We start from the raw sequence: 18830 nt of genomic DNA, 5'->3' as shown, positions 1-18830 counted from the left end.
CCAAAGAGATCCATGTGTAGTAGCTCGAGTGGTCTTCTCGTGGTCATGATGTTCTTCACGGGGTGGCTTCTTCCAACTTGTTTTCCTGCTTGACAAGCACTACAAAGTCTATGCTTGTCAAATATAACATCTTTTACTCCAAGGATATGATAACCTTTAATAAGCTTATCAAGATTTCGCATGCCTACATTACTTAGCCTTCTATGCCACAGTCAGCCTTTAGAGGATTTAGCAATTAAGCAAGTTCTAGGTTGAGCCTTTTTAGTGAAATCAACAATGTAAAGATCACCTCTACATATACCGGTAAAGACCATTTTATGATTGTCTCTTCGAAACACTTGGCAGTCCACTTCAGTAAATAGGACATTCAACGAAACCGAAATTAGGAAATCTAGATTCTGAAAGTAAATTGTACCCAAGAGACTCAACGAGCATCACATTTTGTATGGAGCTATCATGTGAGATGGCCACCTTACCAAGGCCAACCACCTTACCCTTTGAGTTATCACCAAAATTGACATACTTTCGAGGGCCATTGTTTTTAGCAAGCTCACGAAACATATCTTTGTCTCCGGTCATATGATCAGTACATCCACTCTAAAGGACCCATTCCTTTCCTCCAGCCATGTAGCCGCGAAGATTAGCCATTAGACCAAAGTGTATCATTGGATCATGAAGCTCATAGTCACTATCATCATCGTCATCATAGTATCCATGTTCTATATTGTCTTGTGATTGATCAACTCATAAAGAGGGTAATTCATTAGAAGTATGACCGTAACAATGTTCATCTATATAAATTATAATGACTTCGGAAATGATATTGCTAATGATTCCAACATCTCCTTTGGCACTCGTAAGATTTGTAAGCTCAAATAAGCAATCGCCAAATTTGGGGTCATTGGAACTCATCTTACTCAAGGCAATAGACTTATGAAGAATCTCATCTAAGTTCTTCAAGGAATAGTTTGGAAAACGTTCCTCAAGGAATCTCCATATGGTGTAGGCACAGTCAAGAGCAGGCAAGCTATTTAGCAAGTTTCTAGGCAAACCTCTAGTGATTAAATTGCCAGTTCTAAGATTACGGATCATGTCAATAGACTCATCAAGGGTTAGTAGTGTACTTGTTCAAATGATATTCATTGAAAATCTCAAGCATCTCATTTTTCCACTCATGAAAATACTCTCCATCAAGAATAGGCACTCTACGTCTAAGACTCCCCAACATAGACTCATCCATCTCCCTCCAATGGTGATTAAACCAAAGCAATCACTACTAGGGAAAAACCTAGTAGTAGCGCGGGTTTTGAGGCTAGCAGTAGCACGGGTGGCCGCGCTACTAATAAGCCGCTACAGCTAACTTATAGTAGTAGCATGGTCCTTACCCGCGCTACTACTGTTGATGATATCAGCAGCGCTTTTTCTGAACGCGCTACTATTACTTAGCTGTAGCGATTTCGCAGTCCCTCGCTACTGCTATATCTCTCATCATTTTCCCCCGTACCCCTTTCCCTTTCAGTTTCCCTTTCAGATACTAGATAGTAGGTACTGCTAGTAGATATCAAATTCATAAACCATTACTGGGTAGTACTCCCTTCGTTCCAAATTACTGGTCGTGGTTTTAGTTCAAACCACGACGAGTAATTTGGAACTAAGGGAGTACTAGATAACAATTTAATGCATAGTCAACATGCATCCTCAAGCAGTACAAGGTCATATCAACGGCGATCATCATATGTAGTTCTAGATGATATCGACGATGATCATCATATGTAGTTCTAGATGATATAGCCACACACACATATGTAGTTCTAGATGATATATCCACACACACACATATGTAGTTCTAGATGATATCAAAGACAATCATCATCCTCAAGCCTAGGCGGTTGGTGTTCCTGATATAGTAATTAGGATGGCCTGTCCAACATGAAGATTCTTGCCATCGAGGAATTTCTTCCACCCAACCGAGTTTAAGTGTGTGCGACCGTCCATGTCCACACGGTAAGTATAGGTTCTGACGGAGCCCCTTGCAGTAAGGCGTAGTCCAGCTAAGCCTTCTTCATCAGGCTCGATACCATAACTCACAGATATGCTCTTTGCCAATTTCTGAATAAGAAAAACATTTCAATTAATAAATAGCCTCACAAATAAGTACATATGGATTATCTACACTATTAATAGTTTCTTTAGATTCTACACTAATAAGAATTTGATCGAACTCTACACTAAAACATATCATCGACTAGATTCCACACAACATACCATATCATTGGACTGTACACTAAGTGTTTCATCGGATAATTTGCATTTGTAAGTATAACATACCATATCATGTTGATCAACCATGGTATTTGTCAGGCGGGTCACGAATGGCACCCCGACAAAGTCAGCACATGGAGGAATTATGTCCCACAGGTTGGACACCTCCTCCTTGCTCAGCCTTGTTCTTTGAGCTACGATGGCTTCATGAAGTGGGTCCTCATCATCTTCATCGAGTGGGTCCTCATTATCTTCATCATCTTCATCATCATCGTCATCTTCATCATCTTCCACCAAGTTGAGATAAATGACTTGCACAGTCGACATAGTGGTGGTGGTGGTGGCGCCATTTTTCCTAAAGCAATATCAGCAAAGGATTAATGATCCACTTCATAGGAAAGAAAAAAAGTAGCATGAGATATTTTTGGTTCTTCCGCAAGAAGCAATTTGATGGAAAATTATAATCCTAAGATCTAGTAACATATTAGATGACAAGGTACCACCTACATTTTGCCAAAAAGTAACTAAATCAACTAAATGAAAATGTTCTAAATCAACTAAATGAAAATGTTCTAAATCAACTAAATGAAAATGGTGCATACTAAATCAACTAAATGAACTAGCCTACTAAATCAACTAAATCAAAATGTTCTAAATCAACTAAATCAACTAGCCTATTAAATCAACTAAATCAAAATGTTCTAAATCAACTAAATCAACTAGCCTACTAAATCAACTAAATCAAAATGTTCTAAATCAACTAAATCAGAATGTAGGGAGGATGGAGGAGGAGGTCGGTGCCGAGTCCAGCAAGGAGGAGGAGGGGTGGGACGGCGGCTAGTGGAGGGAGGACGGAGGAGGAAGGTGGAGTGAGGAGGGGCTGGCCAGCGGTGGGTGGAGAGGGAGGACGGAGGAGGAGGCCGGTACCGAGTCCAGCAAGGAGGAGGAGGTGACGGCGGCGCAGAGGGAGGAGGGGCGACGGGGGAGGACCTGCGCGGGGGATAGAGAGGGATCCAGTGAATGTGTGACTATGGTTGGATCGGATACAGGAGATGGGGTGGGAGATGGAATGGCATAGCAGTAGCGCGCTAAAGAGAAAGACGCTACTGCTAAACTACCTAGCACCAGCGCCTTTCACAAAGAAGCGCTACTTCTATGTGTCAGCATGTAAAAATAGACTTATAGTTCATTGTATCAAAAATACATTGATCATCAACGATATTTTTGTGTGCAATCTGATTTGTCAATATGATTCCTCACTGGTTTAGGAACAAGTGAATACTCATATTGCAGCCACAAATTCTACACATAGAGTTCAATGAAGACCAAGTACTTGTCAAAGTTTGAGAAGTAACATATTTAAGGTGGTAGAAACTCTCTTCACGGAGCGAGGTGGGACTAAATTTTTGTAGTAAACTTAGCAGTAGCGCTTATTGCTAAAATGCGCTTCTACTATGTTACGTAGCAGTAGCACCCTTCGTTATAACGCGTTGCTGCTATAGCTAGCCTCGCGGCGGCCTTGTGGGAATTATAGCAGTAGCGCATCTTTTAGCTGGCGCGCTACTGCTATATTTAATTTAGCAGTGAGTTATTCTTGAGCTCGCTACGGGTAATTAGCAGCAACGCCTTATTTTAAAGCGCGCTGCTGATAAGATTCTGTGTATAGGCTTTTCCCTAGTAGTGAATGGAGACCAAAGCTCTGATACCAATTGAAAGGATCGAGAAGAGGTGTCTAGAGGGGGGTGAATAGACTTTGAGTAAGAAAATTTGCAGTTTTTAACTTCTTTAGGTTCAAGTAGAGTTTTGGCACAAGTTTAAACATTCACAATAAATATCAAGCAAGCATGACAAGAGTATATGAGCAGCGGAAAGTAAAGCATGCAAGTTGCAACAATGTAAAGGGATGGGATTGGAGTGTGCAAACGCAATTGGAGACACGGAGATTTTTGGCGTGGTTACGATAGGTGGTGCTATCATACATCCACATTGATGGAGACTTCAACCCACGAAGGGTAACGGTTGCATGAGTCCACGGAGGGCTCCACCCACGAAGGGTCCATGAAGAAGCAACCATGGATATCGCACCATGGCCGTCGCCAATGAAGGACTTGCCTCACTCGGGTAGATCATCGCGAAGTAGGTGATCTCCTTGCCCTTACAAACTCCTTGGTTCAATTCCACAATCTTGACGGAGCCTCCCAAGTGAAACCTAACCAATCTAGGAGACACCACTCTCCAAGAGGTAATGAATGGTGTGCTGATGATGAACTCCTTGCTCTTGTGCTTCAAATGATAGTCTCCCCAACACTCATCTCTCGCTCTCATAGGATTTGGATTTGGTGGAAAGATGATTTGAGTGGATAGCATCTTGGGGAATGCTAGAGATCTAGATTTTTGTGGTTGGAGTGGAATATCTTGATCTCAACACAAGTGTAGGTGGTTCTCTCTTAGAAAGTGTATGTTGGAAGTGCAGGCATGTTCTGATGGCTCTCTCCTCGAATGAAGAGTGGGTCGAGGGGTATAAATAGCCTCCACACAAAATCTAACCGTTACACACAAATCACCAAACTCGGTGGGAACGAATCATACAACTCGGTCAGACCGATTTAGTTCAAAATGTGACCGTTAGGGTTTCTGGTAGGACCGATATAATCGATTTCGTGAGACCGATGTGCTAGGGTTAGGGTAAAGCCTCATCTCGGTTTGACCGATTACACAAACTCGGTGGGACCGATTTGGGTAATAAGCAAAACATTAGAGCTGGCCAAGCAAACTCGGTGGGACCGATTGCATGTCTCGGTGGGACCGACATTATTGCAATAGGCAACAGAGAGTTTGCAAGCCCATCTCGGTGAGACCAAGATCCCATCGGTGAGACCGAATTGATTAGGGTTTCTGGCAGTGGCTATGTCAACTAAACTCGGTGGCGCCGGATAGAAAATTTCGGTGGGGCCGAGTTTGATTTTTGGTTTGAGACATATATGGATATGAGAAAGTGGTTGAGGATTTTGGAGCATATCACTAAGCACTTTTAGCAAGCAAGCCATTGAGCAACACCTCATCCCCTCTTAATAGTATTGGCTTTCCTACATACTCAATGTGATCTTGGATAACTAAAATAAAATGTAGAGTCCTGAGCTTTGAGCTTGAGCCAACACTTTGTCCTCAGCATCTTGAAGGTATTCCACATCCTCTAGTCCATGCCACTCCATTGTTGAACTTATCTAAAACATAGTAGGTAGAAGTATTAGTCCAACAAGAGATATGTTGACATTAATTACCAAAATCACCCAGGGAGCACTTGTGCTTTTACCATGTCGAGAGGTAGGAGACCTCTGACAGTACTTTTCCTACAAAGATGGACGAGAATAGCTCAACCAATGAGCATGTGCTCAGATTGTCTGGGTATTGCAATTGCTTGAATCAAGTGGGAGTTAATCTTCTAGATAAGATAGTAATTGACAAAGTTCTCTAGTCACTATCACCAAGTTACTAGAACTTAGTGATGAACTATAATATGCTAGGGATAACGGAAACAATTCCCAAGCTCTTCGTGATGCAGAAATCGACGAAGGTAGAAATTAAGAAAAGCATCAAGTGTTGGTGGTTGACAAGACCACTAGTTTCAAGAAAAGGGCAAAGGGAAAAAGGGGAACTTCAAGAAGAACATCAAGCAAGTTGCTGCTCAAGTGAAGAAGCCCAAGTCTAGACCTAAGCCTGACACTAAGTGCTTCTACTTCAAAGGGACTGGTCACTGGAAGCAGAACTGCCCCAACTATTTGGCTGATAAGAAGGATGGAAAAGTGAACAAAGGTATATTTGATATACATGTTATTGATGTGTACTTTAATAGTGTTTATAGAAACCCCTCGGTATTTGATACTAGTTCAGTTGCTGAGATTAGTAACTCGAAACGGGAGTTGCAGAATGAATAGAAACTAGTTAAGGGTGAGGTGACGATGTGTGTTGGAAGTGGTTCCAAGATTGACATGATCATCATCGCACACTCCATATACTTTAGGGATTAGTGTTGAACCTAAATAAATGTTATTTGGTGTTTGCGTTAAAGCATGAATATGATTTGATCATGTTTATTGCTATACGGTTATTCATTCAAAGTCAGAGAATAATTGTTGTTCTGTTTGCATGAATAAAACCTTCAATGTTCATACACCCAAGGTGAATAGTTTACTGAATCTCGATCGTAGTGATACACATATTCATAGTATTGAATCCAAAACATGCAAATTAATAATGATAGTGCAACTTATTTGTGGCACTACCATTTAGGTCATATTGGTGTAAAGCGCATGAAGAATATACATGCTGATGGGCTTTTGGAATTACTTGATTATGAATTGGTTGATGCTTGCGAACCATGCCTAATGGGCAAGATGATTAAGACTTTGTTCTCCAAAACAATGGAGCAAGCAACAGACTTACTGGAAATAATTCATACTGATGTATGCAGTCCGATGAGGGTTCTGGCTCGCGGCAGGTATCGTTATTTTCTGACCTTCACAGATCATTTGAGTAAGATATGGGTATATCTTCTTGATGAAACATTAATATGAAACATTTGAAAATTTGAAATAATTTCAGAGTTATGTGGAAAATCATCATGACAAGAAAATAAAGTTTCTATGATCTGATCGTGGAGGAGAATATTTGAGTTACAAATTTGGTCTTCATTTGAAACAATGCGGAATAGTTTTGTAACTCACACCACCTAGAACACCACATCGTAATGGTGTGTTCGAACATCGTAACCGTACTATATTAGATATGGTGCAATCTATGATGTCTCTTACCGATTTACCACTATCGTTTTGGGGTTATGCATTAGAGACAGCTGCATTCACATTAAATAGGGCACCATCTAAATCCGTTGAGACTATGCCATATGAACTATGCTTTGGCAAGAAACCAAAGTTGTCGTTTCTTAAAGTTTGGGGTTGCAATGCTTATGTGAAAAAGTTTCATCCTGATAAGCTCAAACCCGGATCGGCGAAATGTGTCTTCATAGGATACCCAAAGGAGATAGTTGGGTACACCTTCTATCATAGATCCGAAGGCAAGACATTCATTCCTAAGAATGGATCCTTTCTAGAGAAGGAGTTTCTCTCGAAAGAAGTGAGTGGGAGGAAAGTAGAACTTGATAAGGTAATTGTACCTTCTACCGAATTGGAAAATAGTTCATCACAGAAATCTGTTCCTGTGACTCCTACACCAATTAGTGAGGAAGCTAATGATGACGATCATGTAACTTCAGATCAAGTTACTAACGAACTTCGTAGGTAAACCAGAGTGAGATCTGCACCAGAGTGGTACGGTAATCCTGTTGTGGATGTCATGTTACTTGACCATGATGAATCTACGAACTATGAGGAAGCGATGATGAGCCCAGATTCCATGAAATGATTTGAGACCATGAAATCTGAGATGGGATCCATGTATGAGAACAAAGTATGGACTTTGATTAACTTGCACAATGATCGGTGAGTCATTAAGAATAAATGGATCTTCAAGAGGAAGACAGACGCTGATAGTAGTGTTACTATCTACAAAGCTTGAATTGTCGCAAAAATGTTTTTGACAAGTTCAAGGTGTTGACTACAATGAGATTTTCTCACTCATATCGATGCTTAAAAGTCTATCCGAATCATGTTAGCGGTTGCCGCATTTTATGAAATCCGGCAAATGGATGTCAAAACTATATTCCTTCATGGATTTCTTGAAACAAGAGTTGTATATGATGCAACCATAAGGTTTTGTCGATCCTAAAGGTGTTAACAAAGTGAGCAAGCTCCAGCGATCCATCTATGGACTAGTGCAAGCATCTCGGAGTTGGAATATACGCTTTGATGAGTTGATCAAAGCATATGGTTTTATACAGACTTGCGGTGAAGCCTGTATTTACAAGAGAGTGAGTGGGAGCACTACAACATTTATGATAAGTATATGTGAATGACATATTGTTGATTGGAAATAATGTAGAATTTTCTGGAAAGCATAAAGGAGTGTTTGAAAAGAGTTTTTTCAAAGAAAGACCTCGATGAAGCTGCTTACACATTGAGCATCAAGATCTATAGAGATAGATCAAAGACGCTTGATAAGTTTTTTCAATGAGTACATACCTTGACAAGATTTTGAAGTAGTTCAAAATGGAACAGTCAAAGAAGGAGTTCTTGCCTGTGTTGTAAGGTGTGAAGTTGAGTAAAGACTCAAAATCCGACCACAACAGAAAATAGAATGAGAATGAAAAGTCATTCCCTATGCCTGAGTCATTGGTTCTATAAAGTATGTTATGCTATTTACCAGTCCTATTGTATACCTTAGCATCATTCTAGCAAGGGAGTACAATAGTGATCTAGGAGTAGATCACTTGACAGCGGTCAAAATGATCCTTATAGGACTAAGGAAGTATTTCTCGGTTACGGAGGTGATAAAATAGTTTGTTGTAAAGAGTTACGTCGATGCAAGCTTTTTACATCGATCTAGATGACTCTGAGTCTCGATCTGGATACATATTGAAAGTGGGAGCAATTAGCTAGAGTAGCTCCGTGCAGAGCATTATAGACATAGAAATTTGTGAAATACATACGGATCTGAATGTTACAGACCCATAGGCTAAACTTCTCTCACAAGCAAAACATGATCATTCTTTGGGTGTTAATCACATAGTGATGTGAACTAGATTATTGACCCTAGTAAACCCTTTGGGTATTAGTCACATGGAGATGTGAACTAATCACATAAAGATGTGAACTAGATTATTGACTCTAGTGCAAGTGGGAGACTGAAGGAAATATGCCCTAGAGTCAATAATAAAGTTATTATTTATTTCCTTATATCATGATAAATGTTTATTATTGATGCTAGAATTGTATTAACCAAAAACATAATACATGTGTGAATACATAGACAAACAGAGTGTCACTAGTATGCCTCTACTTGACTAGCTTGTTGATCGAAGATGGTTATGTTTCCTAACCATGGACATGAGTTTTCATTTGATAAACGGGATCACATAATTAGGAGAATGATGTGATTAACTTGAACCATTCCGTTAGCTTAACACTTGATCGTTTAGTATGTTGCTATTGCTTTCTTCATGACTTATACATGTTCCTTTGACTATGAGATTATGCAACCCCCGTTTACCGGGGGAACACTTTGTGTGCTACCAAACGTCACAACATAAATGGGTGATTATAAAGGTACTCTACAGGTGTCTCCGAAGGTACTTGTTGAGTTGACGTATTTCGAGATTAGGATTTGTCACTCCGATTGTTGGAGAGGTATCTCTGGGCCCACTCAGTAATGCACATCACTACAAGCCTTGCAAGCATTATAACTAATGAGTTAGTTGCGGGATGATGTATTACAGAATGAGTAAAGAGACTTACCGGTAATGAGATTGAACTTGGTATTGAGATACCGACGATCGAATCTTGGGCAAGCAACGTATGTTATTATGCAGTTTGACCGATAAAGATCTTCGTAGAATATGTGGGAGCCAATATGAGCATCCAGGTTCCGCTATTGGTTATTGACCGGAGACGTGTCTCGGTCATGTCTACATAGTTCTTGAACCCATAGGGTCCGCACGCTTAAAGTTCGGTGATGATCTGTATTATGAGTTTATGTGATTTGATGTACCGAAGGTAGTTTGGAGTCCCAGATGAGATCGGGGACATGACGAGGAGTCTCGAAATGGTCGATATGTAAAGATTGATATATTGGACGACTAAATTCGGACATCGGAAAGGTTCTGAGTGATTCAGGTATTTTTTTCAGAGTACCGGAGGAGTTACGGGAATACGGGAGTACATATGGGCCTTAGTGGGCTTTAAGGGAAAAAGAGGAGAAGCCACGAAGGGGAGGGGTTGCGCCCCCTCTTTCCTTCTCCTCCCCTTCTCCATCCTTCCCCTCCTAGTAGGACTAGGAATGGAGGAATCCTACTCCTACTAGGAGGAGGATTCCTCCCCCCTTTGGCGCGCCTAGAGAGGCCTGCCGGCCTCCGCTTGCTCCTTTATATACGGGGGCAGGGGGCACCCTAGAACACACAAGTTGATTGTTCCAAGACGTGTGCGGTGCCCCTGTACCATAATCCACCTCGATCATATCGTAGCGGTGCTTAGGCGAAGCCCTGCGTCGGTAGCAACATCATCACCATCATCACACCGTCGTGCTGACGAAACTCTCCCGTGGAGCTCTACTGGATCGGAGTTCGTGGGACACCGTCGAGCTGAACGTGTGCTGAACTCGGAGGTGCCGTGCGTTTGGTACTTGGATCGGTCGGATCATGAAGATGTACGACTACATCAACCGCGTTGTGCTAACGCTTCCGTATTCGTCCTACGAGGGTACGTGGAATCACTCTCCCCTCTCGTTGCTATGCATCACATTGATCCTGTGTGTGCGTACGATTTTTTTTTGAAATTACTACGTTCCCCAACAGGCACATACAAATTTACTTGGAACGGCGGGTAAATACTGCATATAGGAAGTTGTGGTGGACTCATATGGAATAACTTTTGGGGTTTATGGAAGTGGATGCACAAGCAGTATTCCCTCTTAGTACAAGTGAAGGCTAGAAAGAGACTGGGAAATGACCAGCTAGAGACCGACAATAGTCATGAACAAGCATTAAAATTAATCAACACTGAGTGCAAGCATGAGTAGGATATAATTCACCATGAACATAAATATCGTGGAGGCTATGTTGATTTTGTTTCAACTACATGCGTGAACATGTGCCAAGTCAAGACAGTCGAATCGTTCAAAGGAGGATACCACCCTATCATACCACATCACAACCATTTTAATAGCACGTTGGCACGCAAGGTAAACCATTATAAACTCCTAGCTAATTAAGCATGGCATGAGCAACTATAATTTCTAATTGTCATTGCAAATATGTTTCGTTCATAATAGGATGAATCGGGTGTACAACAACTATAAACAAGATAGGTTGAGTTCATACCAACTTCTCACATCTCAATCAGTCTGTCATATATCGTCATTATTGCCTTTCACTTGTATGACCGAACGGTGTGGATAATAATGATAGTGCACGTGCATTGGACTAAGCTGGAATCTACAACCATTTAATACAAGGGAGAAGACAAGGTAATATGGGCTCTATGTTAGATCAACAATAATGCATATGAGAGCCACTCAATATTTTCATTATGGTCCTCTCCTCTCGACCCCCAAAGAAAATAAATAAAACTATTTACACGGGAAAGCTCCCAACAAGCAAAAGAAGAATGAGAAATATTTTTCAGTTTTCTTTTAATTACTACTACTACAGGCATGGAAAGTAAACTAGCTAAAAGCTACAACTAATTTTTTTGGTTTTTCTTAAGGTTTTTCAAACACAGAAGAAGAAGGCTTAGAAGAGAAATTAAACTATCATGGATAGTACAATGAAAAAGTATGAGCACCGACAACTGGCATGAGTGTGTGAATATGAATGTAATGTCGGTGAGGAATACGTACTCCCCCAAGCTTAGTCTTATGGCCTAAGTTAGTCTATGGCCATGGCTCAAAGCTGCCCTCTCCGGTGTATAGAGGAGTGTCCTCTGTTTGCCACTAGTTGGCGATCTCCTCTGGATGCCACTGATAAACAGACTATCGATAAGGGTCAAGGGATGGCTCCAACTCAGGCTCTGGAGCTGGTATCAAGCTCCAGTATGCATGAAGGGCCTCCAGCAAAATGAGGTACGTGCATGAAAATATGTTAAACAAATAGAGCGCAAGCAAGTTAATAACCTTATAGTCATTTTTATCAAACATCAATTTATACTTAAGCATCTTCTTCTTATCTTTAACAATAAAATCATGTGCTACCATACTCTTATAATCTAGAAAAATAGGGGCAACAACTTTTCCTCTTTCTCATAATGCCTAATAGGTATCCTAAAGTGTGCAGCAAGGCGCAAAGCAAAGATGCCTCTGAAGATGGGGCCCTTTGTATGGTTCAGATTTAATCGTTTAGCAACAATAGCGCCTAAACTGAAAGTGGTATCACGAAACAAAGCATGGCGCAAAATAACAATAGCAGCAGCACTAAGAGATTACTTTCCATAGTCGTGACAGTAAATTTCAGCACACTATATAAATTTTTCCTTACCAAAGGCGCTTCACTCCCCGGCAACGGCGCCAGAAAAGAGTCGTGATGACCCACAAGTATAGGGCATCGATCGTAGTCCTTTAGATAAGTAAGAGTGTCGAACCCAACGAGGAGCAGAAGAAATGATAAACGGTTTCCAGCAAGGTATTCTCTACAACTACTGAAATAATTGGTAACAGATAGTTTTGTGATAGGATAATTTGTAATGAGCAACAAGTAACAAAAGTAAATATCATGCAGCAAGGTGGCCAAATCCTTTTTGTAGCAAAGGACAAGCCTGGACAGACTCTTATATGATGTAAAGTGCTCCCGAGGACACATGGGAATATCGTCAAGCTAGGTTTCATCACATTCATATGATTCGCATTCGGTACTTTGATAATTTGGTATGTGTGTGGACCGGTGCTTGGGTGCTGCCCTTACTTGGACAAACATCCCACTTATGATTAACCTCTATTGCAAGAATCCGCAACTACAACAATAGTATTAAGGTAAACCTAACCATAGCATGAAACATATGGATCCAAATCAGCCCCTTACGAAGCAACGCATAAACTAGGGTTTAAGCTTCTGTCACTCTAGCAACCCATCATCTACTTATTACTTCCAAATGCCTTCCTCTAGGACCAAATAATGGTGAAGTGTCATGTAGCGACCGTCACATAACACCACTAGAGGAGAGACAACATACATCTCATCAAAATATCGAACGAATACCAAATTCACATGACTACTAATAGCCAGACTTCTCCCATGTCCTCAGGAACAAAAGTAACTACTCACAAAGCATAAACATGTTCATAATCAGATGGGTATTAATATGCATATAGGATCTGAACATATGATCTTCCACCAATTAAACCAACTAGCATCAACTACAAGGAGTAATTAACACTACTAGCAACCTACTAGCACCAATCCTGGACTTGGAGACAAGAATTGGATACAAGAGATGAACTAGGGTTTTGAGAGGAGATGGTGCTGATGAAGATGTTGATCGAGATTGCCCTCTCCCGATGAGAGGAGCGTTGGTGTTGACGATGGCGATGATTACTCCGTCCGGGAGGGAAGTTTCCCCGGAAGAACAGCTCCGCCGGAGCCCTAGATTGATTCCGTCAAGGTTCTGCCTCGTGGCGGCGGAGTTTCGTCCGACAAGATGGCTTATGATTTTTTTCCCATCGAGAGACTCCATATAGCAGAAGATGGCCACCGGAGGGCCACCAGGGAGCCCACGAGGTAGGGGGGCGCACCCCCCACCCTCGTGGGCAGGGTGTGGCCCCCTGGTGAAGTTCTTGCTCTCAGTCTTTTTATATATTTGGAAAACGTCTTCCGTGAAGTTTCAGGACTTTTGGAGCTATGCACAATAGGTCTCTAATATTAGCTCCTTTTCTAGCCTAGAATCCCAGCTACCGGCATTCTCCCTCTTTATGTAAACCTTGTAAAATAAGAGAGAATAGGCATAAGTATTGTGACATAATGTGTAATAACAGCCCATAATGCAATAAATATCAATATAAAAGCATGATGCAAAATGGACGTATCAGGAAGCATGGTAAAGAAAGAGAACCATGGGTTCATAAACCCATGCCTTTTCCTCCTAAACCATCCAAGAGAAAGGATGATGAGGATTTTGTGCGCTTTGCTGAAATGATTAGATCTATCTTTTTACGTATGCGTTTGACTGATATGCTTAAAATGAATCCTTATGCTAAGTATATGATAGATATTCTTACAAATAAAAGGAAGATACCGGAAGGTGAAATTTCCACCATGCTTGCTAATTATACTATTAAGGGTGAACTACCAAAGAAACTTGGAGATCCAGGAGTACCAACTATACCATGCTCCATTAAAAGAAACTATGTTAAAAATGCTTTATGTGGTCTTGCAGCCTGTGTTAGTGTTATGCCTCTCTCCTTATCACTACTAGAAAAAGGGCTATAGATGGGATTGACACTAATGGCACACCAGACAAGCGGTGCGCCATTAGTATATACTAATGGCGCACCACCTTCTGATACGCCATTAGAGTTGAAAGTACTAATGGCGCACCTGGCCCAGGGTGCGCCATTAGTATCAATTTTTTTTGAACTAGTGCGCCTGTCCAAACATACTAATGGCGCATCCAGACACAGTGCGCCATTACTAGTTGTAACTAGTAATGGCGCACCTATCGGCAAGTGCGCCACTAATGTTGTTTTGTTTATTATATTTTTTATTCCTTTTTTTGCAAAACTACTAATGGCGCACTGTTCCACCGTGCGCCATTACTAGTTTAAACTAGTAACAGTGCGCCATTAGTATGTTTTTTTTTGCAAAACTACTAATGGCGCACCACACGAAGGTGCGCCATTAGTAACCTGGATTACTAATGGCGCATTTAGAGTTGGTGCGACATTAGTAAGTGGGCAGCAACAAGATATTTTGGACAGCCTCTCCTACCGACACTCACTTTCTCCCCACTTCATTCTCTCCACCTCCTCCTTGTCTCGGGTGCCTCATCTTTTTCACCTCATTTCCACCATAGATTCATTCAATTTAAGTGGTTAAATTACCTTGTTTTGATAGGTAAGCAAGGGGGGAAGCTATATTTATGTTGTTCTCCCTACAAAAATGTGCACATGCACTTTTTATGGCCTAGCTAGATCTATGTATGTTCGTGGTGTTGCATATGTTTGTGGTGTTTCTTATGTGTTTGTGTTTGGAGGTGTACCGGTATTTGAAATGCGATAGTTGCCAATATTTTGCCGGAATGTTGATTCATTTCCGTTTCGGCGAGAATTTTGGCATTAAGCATTCTTTTTGGTCCTATTTTTAGGGAAAGTCATGCCAAATTTTTTCTTGGTTCTAAAATATCGTTTTGCTCTAACCCGCAGGCGACCATGGTCAACACGATGACCGAAGGCATCGTGAATAGGTTTTTGAGGTCCGCGAAGGCCGAGATGCTTCAAAAGAACGAGACGGAGATAAGATGTCTGTGTCGAAGATGCAAGCTGAAGAGCCTTATTGCGGACCCGGATTCCGGGCAGTTGCGGGACCACCTGCTCTTGCGTGGTTTCATGGATGGCTATCGGTGGCAAGGTGATGAAGATGACTATGAAGTCGTCCATGGGGGCCGGGCAAGAAATGAGGAAGGGCAGCAAGACAACCACCGCGGCTCGGGCGGGCGAGAAGACGAAGAATCCCCAGGAGATGATCATGACGGTGATGCTGTACACAGTCATCATGTAGAAGATGCAGGACATGATGATGAGGAAGATGCCGGAGCAGACGATGGGCATGATCATGAAGATGATGATGCCGGCGGAGCAGACGACGCTGGAGCATCGATGGGCTGGGTGCAGGACCCTCATATTCAAGAGCTGCTTCTCAAGCAGACGGATAACGCAAGAGCTGCCGCCTGAGAGAAAGCCAAGATGGATCAAGTTGAGTTAGACGCGGTTACTCCATTGTATGAAGGACGCAGGCCCGAGGATACCCGCCTAAAAGTAACGCTCATGGCTCTGGAGATGAAGGTAAAACACAAAATGACCGACGCATGCTTCGACGAGAACATCTCATTCTGGCACGAACGTCTTCCCAAGGGGAACAAGTGCCCGACCAGTTTGGAGGAGGCGAAGAAAATCGTGTGTCCTCTGGATTTACCGCACGTGAAATACCATGTGTGCATGAACAATTGCATCATTTATCGGGTAGAGCATGCGGAGTCTACCATATGTCCGGTGTGCGGCGTCACTCAATACAAGAAGAGGAAGAAAGCTCCTCGAAAAGTGGTGTGGTACTTTCCGATCACTCCTCGTCTGCAGCGGTATTTCGCGGACCCTAAGGTAGCAAAGCTCCTTCGTTGGCACGCGGATAGGGAGGAGAAGAAGCGAGAAGATGACGCAAATGATCCGGAGATAGATAAAAAAGACAAGATGCTGAGTCACCCTAAGGATGCGAGCCAGTGGCAAGCGTTGAACTTCGAATACCCAGAATTTGGGAAGGATCCAAGAAACATCATGCTGGGCGTGAGCACCGATGGAGTCAATCCGTTTGGCAGCTAGAGAAGCACACATAGCACCTGGCCTGTGTTTGTGTGGATGTACAACATTCCCCCCTGGTTGTGCATGAAGAGGAAGTACATTCACATGAGTATGCTAATTGAAGGGCCGAAACAACCAGGGAACGACATCAATCTGTATCTGGGGCTGATGAAGGAGGAGCTAGACACACTGTGGAAAACGCCAGCCAATACATGGGACGCCACAGAGAAAGAATATTTCCCTATGAGAGCCGCACTGCTCACGACGGTGCACGACTATCTCGGTTACGGATATCTCGCAGGGCAGGTAGTCCACGGATCTTCTGGATGCGTAATGTGAATGGATGACACAATGTATCGCCAGCTAGATAGAGATCCCGGGTCTTCGAAAACCGTGTTCATGGGACATTGAAGGTGGCTTCGCGATGATGACCCGTGGAGGAAACGCAAGGATCTGTTCGATGGTGAAACCAAACCCCGAAAACGCCGGTGTACGAGGAGCGGCGAGGAAATAGACAAGCTGTTGAAAAATTGGAAAGACTGCCCACTGCCGGGAAAGAAGCAAAAGGCGCCAGAGCCAGGAAAGAAGCGAAAGGTGCCAGAGCCACTGCTGAAGGTATGGAAAACGAGGTCTGTTTTCTGGGACTTGCCGTATTGGAAGATCCACCGTGTGCCTCACAGCCTTGATGTCATTCATATCACGAAGAACGTGTGCGAGAGTCTGCTTGGTACCCTGCTCAACATGCCAGAGAGGACCAAAGATGGGCCGAAAGCAAGGGCAGACTTGAAATCAATGGGCATCAGGCAGGAGCTTCACGCTATATATGATGATGATGATGATGATGATGATGATGATGATGATGATGATGAGCCGAAGCAGGACACAACAAGTCGTCGCAAAGGCAAGCAGACCGGAAATGACTACCCTCCCGCGTGCTTCACTCTAAGTCAGGAGGAGATTGAGCAGTTTTTACCCTCAGCGCCTGCCTGAGCTGGCCCCTGCTTTGGCCGAAGAGCCAGATTCGTTTGGGGGCGGGGGACACCACCCCAAAGACAACACCGCCAGTCATGCCGGCGCCAAGTCGGCCCCATGGCAAGACCGCCGCAACGGTGCCAGACATCCCTATGCCACTGGATCCAAACATGCATATGGCACAGGATCAGAACGACGACGACGACGATACATTTGGCAACGTCGATCAGTACTTTGCCGATCATGGGTACGGTGGCAACTTCATGGGGCCTCCTTCTCAAGAACCCAACCCAACAAAAGACGTGCAGGATCTAGCTGGTACCGCTGAGAAGCCAAGTTGCAACAGGCGTCATCTGCCATTCAGCTCTCAGGAGATGCCTCCAGCTGCCGACTTCACCGAGCCTTAGATAGGCGAGGTGCGAAATATTATCAGCCCCAACACACTCAAGAAGGCGGTCTGTGAGCAGAACTCGGTCCCATTACAGGAGAATAAGAAGGCACGCAAAAGAAAGACTAACAAGGGTGCGGGCCAGCCGGCACCGAGTACGATCCATGATCAGGACGGGCCACCTTCACCTGAGGATTTAATGAGGAGGCTACATGTGGCGGGTAGGCGGATGCTACCGAGAAATATGCTCGATGCTGCAACCGGTGCTATGCGGAGTCTGCATGACAGTGTTCTTTCTTTGGAGAAGTGGCGTCTCAGAGAGAAGGATGTGGCATACCCGGTTTTCGCGGCCAAGGTGCCAGAGGGCAAGGGCTTTGTGGATAACTCCATCGGGGGTACGATCGTCCTGCGGTTTGATGACATCCATGCTATGTTGAACCTTCATCCGCTGCACTACACCTTTGTTCGGCTATTTTCGCTGAGTATGGAGATGCGGATCATTCGCGACAAGACCCCGGACATCGTGATAGTCGACCCCTTCTACATGTGTGCCAAGATCTTGGCCAGCGCTGGGGACTGGCAAGTCACGAGTTCTTACCTCGAAGGCGTCATTCTGGCAAACCAAGATAAGGATAACTTCCTCGTGCCTTACTTTCCCGAGTAAGTCCTCCCCTCAACCGCCCCGTAACATATGAATTCTTAGATTTCGATCGTTTTTCTTTTAACATTCCATGTTTTCTGCAGTGACACACATTGCACGCTCATCCTCCTAAGCCCCAAATATTCCATGGCCACGTATTTCGACCCGGACCGTCAGTCGAACGTAGACTACACAAACGTCAAGAAGGTTCTTGATGATGTTCTCCCCGGCTACGCCAAATCTGGAGGCACCTTCCCCAGGTCTATTCGTAAGTACGGCAAGCACGTGTTCTCCCACAATACGATGTTCTACTGCGTCAAGCTGCCGCCTGGCGGTCAGAAGGGTGCCTACTACGCCATCCATCACATGCGGGCGATCGTACGGGACCATCATCAACTGCTC

This window comes from Triticum aestivum, chromosome 3A (assembly GCF_018294505.1).
Source record: "Triticum aestivum cultivar Chinese Spring chromosome 3A, IWGSC CS RefSeq v2.1, whole genome shotgun sequence".
Taxonomy (NCBI): domain Eukaryota; kingdom Viridiplantae; phylum Streptophyta; class Magnoliopsida; order Poales; family Poaceae; genus Triticum; species Triticum aestivum.
This window is presented reverse-complemented; position numbering follows the sequence as displayed.